This window comes from Lucilia cuprina, chromosome 4 (genome assembly GCF_022045245.1).
Source record: "Lucilia cuprina isolate Lc7/37 chromosome 4, ASM2204524v1, whole genome shotgun sequence".
In the NCBI taxonomy this organism is placed as follows: Eukaryota; Metazoa; Arthropoda; class Insecta; order Diptera; family Calliphoridae; genus Lucilia; species Lucilia cuprina.
In genome coordinates this window covers 51,799,655-51,805,868 of record NC_060952.1, presented here as the reverse complement: position 1 = coordinate 51,805,868, position 6,214 = coordinate 51,799,655, and positions in this window count along the sequence as shown.

The following is a 6,214-nucleotide window of genomic DNA, read 5'->3' as shown; positions in this document are numbered from 1 at the left end:
TAAAGGTCGGTTCGGATTCTGTATTCAGAATATCAAGATTATTGCATTGAATGAAGCTAAATAATGACTCACCTCTAGCGTTTATGTCCGAGCTTGCCCAGACAGTGTGGTGAGCATTTGCATCAGCTCCCATAATGATCGGCATTCCCTTCGAGTTAGCCATCTCATTAGATCTGCAGACCAAGTTGTTCGGTGGTTGGTCGCTGTGGTAGTGAGCCATATATGCGGATATTACCAATATAGCACCTACACTGGTCTCCCATATGGCTACTACGGTGTCTTCATCACTGAAATCAGAGATGATGAAGATGTTAAGACTGCTTTTAGCTACTATACAGGATCTAATCTTACTAGATCTCCTTTGATATAGTAGCTTATAGCTTATCGAGCCCAGTCCGCTAACCCTTTCTTGGTGGATCCAGGGTTCCTGAACTAAGGCAAGCTCCTCCCCGCTAACGCCCATACGGAGGAGCAGATCAGCCGAGGCTGCTTTGGAGTGGTGGAAATTGATTTGAGTTACTCCCACCATCTCCTTTTGTGTCAATGTGCAACACTGTGACGTTGGCATCCTCCTTGTCTGAGGCAAGGAGATCGTCCTCGTCAACTGACAGTTCCACTCCATCAAAGAAGCTCTTAAACAACCGAGAGGTTGATTTAGTGGTGCTTTGGCTGAGTGAGACATCAGTCTCGGCGCATGACTTCTCTGCAGAAGATTTTTCAGGATCGAGATCATCCTGTTCCAGCGGTCCCTTGTCGTCACCTCGGTAGACACGGAGAAATACCAACTCGAAGCCGTAGTAGACCTTCCCCTGTTTCTCAAGAAGCGGCGCCAGTGTCTCCTGGTTCAGAATCACCACAATCCTTCTGGAGCTACCTACTGGTTGGGAGACCCTGACGACCTTCCAGTCTTGTGTTGGAAGGTCCGGATTCCCAATCCATAGAAGTTCCATTATCTCCGCCTTTTTGTGTAGTTCCGCAGGAATTATGGCGGTGGATCTGGCCTTCGTGGAATTTCGTAAACAGAGACCACTTCCAGCCTAGCGCCTTCCCACGGATCCTTAATAAGAGCGACAGCCTGCTTCAGGAGCGTAGCTAAACGCTCATTGGAACAAGCCATTAGTTTCACTCCAAAATCTTGGCGGCGGAGCGCCGTTGTAGGAAGGCCCTTCTAGCGGGTGTTATGTGCTTAGGGGTCTTATCTGCCAAGGTGGCCTTGGGAGATGCCGTTTGAGAACCCGAATTCTTGTTCGCACTGTTCGCTACCTTGGTTTTCGAGGCCTTGGTAGTCCCTAAAACAGGGGGATTTATCGGCTTATTGTCAATACGGGCCTGAGCTGCACGTGAAGTACTTGCGGAGAAGTCCAGAGGTACCTCGTTGTTTATTTTTCTGCATCCAGCTTTGGAGCCAGATGCTGTTTTTATGTTGCGACTGACGGATTCAGGCTTCCCTAAATCCGCCGTCACTGTGGGTTTGGCGCCGGTAACCTTCAGGCTAGCCCGACCCGGTGTCCCCGTCGAACTAGTCTAGGTGGCAGTCGCACTCGACTCACCACAGTCTGTCGCCTTCGCCGTGGGAGTAGGGTCTCCGAATATTATAAGGCCCCTTACCGGATGCGGGGCACGGTTTCTTCTCAGACATGACATCTAACAATTGTGCATTTTATACTTGCTGCCAAGTATAGAGGTTCTGCATTGGTGTTGTTGCAGACCACCTAGCCGCCCAATATGTGAAACAGATGCTAGGTGGATTTTGGAGAGACGGACCGTTGGACATTGGGTTTATTAGACCCGAACGGACTGCATTGTCAGAAAGGCCCCATCGCAGTGATGAGGATAACTTTCTGACACATGCGAGGACTGGTAGCCACCCCATCGGGGAGAAACAGACGCTACCAGTCATGAGGGGCTCGTCATGAGCCCCTCTGGCATGGGTGGCCCTATCAGCACGTTCTGCATGAGTCAAGCCCTCGCATCGCGTCAAGAAGACTACCCTTCGCGAGGGTGTTTAATATGTTAACATTTAATAAACAAGTAGGAAAGTATAGTGGGGCGATCCTCGGTAAATTTGGGAAAAGGATATATTTCTAAATAACAGTTCGTTTGAGGTAGATACAACACTCAAAGTACGCCATTTAGGGATTCATTATATTTTTAGGACAAAAAATAATAAATAAATTTTATATTAATTTTAATTCATAGTAAATTTGTGCGAAATACTAAAAAATTGCACAAACTATTTGTCTTAAATATGCTAATCAAACTCGATTTTAAACTCGATTTTATCATATACATATATCTTAATTTTTGACAACTTTTCATGGTAGTGGTTTGGTCACATTTCTATACAGATCATTATATATTTCTTATACGATAATAGTAGAGGCTTACACGGTATTATAAGTTCCCAATATTGACTGATAAAAATAATATGTACATAATTTTTATTTTTACTACATACTTACAATTTTGTAATCTAATACTAATTTTTTGTTATTTTAATTGATAATTTATTTACTTTTTTATAAGTAATAATAAATAATATTCTAACCCCCTTATTCACAAACAACATTTTTATTATATTAAAGGTTTATAAAACAAAATTTTCACACAAAATTCCGTTTATAAAATAAAAATTTTGTTTGTGAATAAGGGGGCTTACCTTTATTTTTCAATTCATGTATAATTTTTAATAAATTTTATCTTATAATACATATTTACTTTACGTGAAGAGATTTTTGGGCATGTGGGATTGTTTTTTTGTAAGGTAAATTAAAAAAACACGGTGGCAACATGTAAAATTTTTGACATATTTATCTACTTTTGTTGTTTTTGTAGAATTAACTTCACCTTATAAGTGCACCCTGGAATAACCTTATCTGAATTCGCCTTTTCGGATACTGTAAACCAAGGCGAATTCTTACAAGGTGGTGGCAGTTCTGCAACAACAACATTTTACATGTGTTTTGTTTTTGCATTTGGTATACGTAAATGTCAAAAACCATACGAACGGCGAATTCATTTTTATACCCATCAAAAAAGATGGGGGGTATATTGATTTTGTCATTCCATGTGTAACACATTGAAATATTGCTCTAAGACTCCATAAAGTATATATATTCTGGGACCTCGTAAGATTCTAAGACGATTGGCACGATAGCGTCCATAAAATAAGAGATATTGAGATGAAATTTTTCCAAAATATATTTTATTTGTCAGAAATGTTTGGTATTGAAAATGGGCAAAATCGGTCAACGATTTCAAATAACCCCCAGGAATATTGTACAAATAGCTTCAAATATTCACAAATTCGTTGTTTATGAAGCAAATATCACAAAATTTCGCATAGGTCAGTTTTTTGACGTTTTTTGACGCTCATTACTCGCTTAAAAGTGCAAGTATTGCGATGAAATTTGATATAAGTAAGTTTCTTACTAGCCAAAACCTCTCTATGAAATTTTATGTGGATCGGTCCATAATTGACCCTACCCCTCATACAAAGTCCCCTCCATAAAATTACTATAACGCTTCCTTAAAAATACGACTATAGCGATGAAATTGTCCAGAAGTATGTTTTATACTACCCAAAATCTCTTTACCTAATTTCCCAGAAATAAGTTTTATACTAGGCAATATCTCTCTACCAAATTTTATGTGGATCGGTCCATAGTTGACCCTACCCCACAGAAAAAGTCCCCCATAAAATTTCTTTAATGCCCATTATTGGCTTAAAAATTGGATTATAGCAATGAAATTACACATAAGTAAGATTTATACAAGTCAAAATTTACCAAATTTTATGTGGATCCATAATTGACCCTTCCCCCATATAAAGCCCCCTTCACAAAACGACTTTAACGTTAACTAACCAAAACCTTTCCAAGAAATTTTATGTGGATCGGTCTATTATTGACCCTACCCCATAAAATACTTTAACGCTCATTACTGCCTTAAAAATACAAGTATAGCGTTGAAATTTCACAGAAGTAAGTTTTTCACAAGCCAAAATCGCTTTAACAAATTTTATGTGGAACAGGCCTTAATTGACCCCCAACATAAGGTCCCTATCAGAAAAATACTTTAAGGCCCATTACTGGCTTAAAATACGAGTATAGTAATAAAATTCGACTCAATTAAGTTCCTTGCTAGTCAAAAACTCTTAACTTAATTTTAAGTGGATCGAGCCTTGATTGACCTACCCCCATATAATGTCCCCATCAAAAAATTAATTACTGGGCTAAAAAACGAGTAACGCGATGAAATTCGATATAAACATGACCTGTAGGAACCAAGATCGTTCTACAAAATTTTACGGAGATCGGTCTATAATTGACGCTACCCCCATATAAGGCTCCTTCAGAAAATGATTTTAAAGCTCAGTACTGGCTTAAAATTACTAGTAGATTTATGAAATTCGACATAAACTAGTTCCGTGTAAGCTTATATCTCTATCTCTTCTATAGGAACCGAAATCTCTCTATCAATTTTGATGAGGATCAGTCCATAATAACACCACCCCATATAAATTCCGCCCTAGGAAATGACGCGAAAAATACGAACACCTTAATGCAATTTGACATAAAACAATTTTGATTTAATATCTCTCTACCATACTTTATGACTTTAATGCTCCTTAATGGCTTCAATATACAAGTAGATCGATGGAATTTTAAACAAATAAGGAACTGAAATCTTCTTACAGACTTTTATGAGAATTGGTCCATATATGTATGTATAAATACCCCTACTCGCTATAAAAATTAACACTGTCAATAGTAAATCCCCCATTAATGGACCTCTTTCAAATGTTACCCTGATGTTCTCATTAATATCGATATATAATAATAAAATATTCAAAATATCAAAGTTCATTTATATGGCAGTGATTTGATGGTGAGTATAAAAGATTCGGCATAGCCAAATATAACACTCTTACTTGTTTTTTTTAAATTTTTAAAAGAAAGATTTACAGAAATCAAAAATTTGTTCACGATATTTATTTGTTAAGTGTTTAAAATGCAAAGCAAATAAAGTTTTGTAAATAGGTTCATTAGTTTTTTTGGTATTCACTTTTTTCGAAATCCATATCCTATTACGACTGTTCAAAAAAATAGGAGTACCGTATATTATCTAACATAAGTTAGATTAATTTCCTTTATTCGTAGTAAATATTAAAAATATTATATAAAACTGTTATATTTAGATGATTTTAAGCTCAGTTCACAATTATTTCATTTAAAATCCAGAAAGAAAATATCAGAATTGACGAAAATTAAATCTGTTCAAATATCTTGAAAATTATAAAAATATCTTGAACAAAATATGAAAATTCTCATGGTAATTTCTCATGGTATATTTCATTCCAAAATTATAAAAGCTTCCCATACGCGCTTGTCATTTTTTTAAAATTAATCCCATTAGGTCGCCCCAAATTAGTGAAACTAATTTAGTTCAGATTAATTTTTAAAGAATTTAATTTCAGACCATAAAGCATAAAGTGAAGCCGATAAAGTTTGCCAAGTAACACATTTAGAGGTGGTTTCATAAATGTATGAATTTTTAATGCATGAATACGACAGCAAATTATATTTTTAAATATAAATGAATTCAGAAAATATATTGAAAGTCCATTAATCGAAAAATATTCAGCTCTAACCAACTTTCAAGAAAGTTGTATAATAGGAATGATTCATGAATTGTAAAATGGTTCGTACCCCAAATGTTGTAGGTTCACATATTAGCCCAAGATATGCTCTCATATTCCGAATGAACAAATTTGATAAAATGGCGGTGTTGTCGTATAAAAACATTATTGATTCTAAATTGGTGGAAGCTCGTTCCATAGGAAGTAGGCCATTACATTGTTATCGACTTTCTGACTCTAAAGCAAAACATTAAAAGACCTAGCGTAGAACATCTTTTAAGGCTTTCTGAATAAATTACAACATATTTGATGATAATCGGCCATGATATGTGCCATCAAGACCCTCAAAACCGTTGTCGGAAAGACATTAAGTTCCGCAAACTCATATACCCAAATTTTAAATAAAATTTTTACAAAAATGACAGATGTTGTATTGCCACACATTTATTAATAATATTTTAGATGAAGGTGCTATCGTTTTTGTCGAATACTCCTATTATTTTGAACAATAGATTTTGTATATAAATTTGAAAATATATATATTTTATTATATAAATTTCTTCAATATTTAAA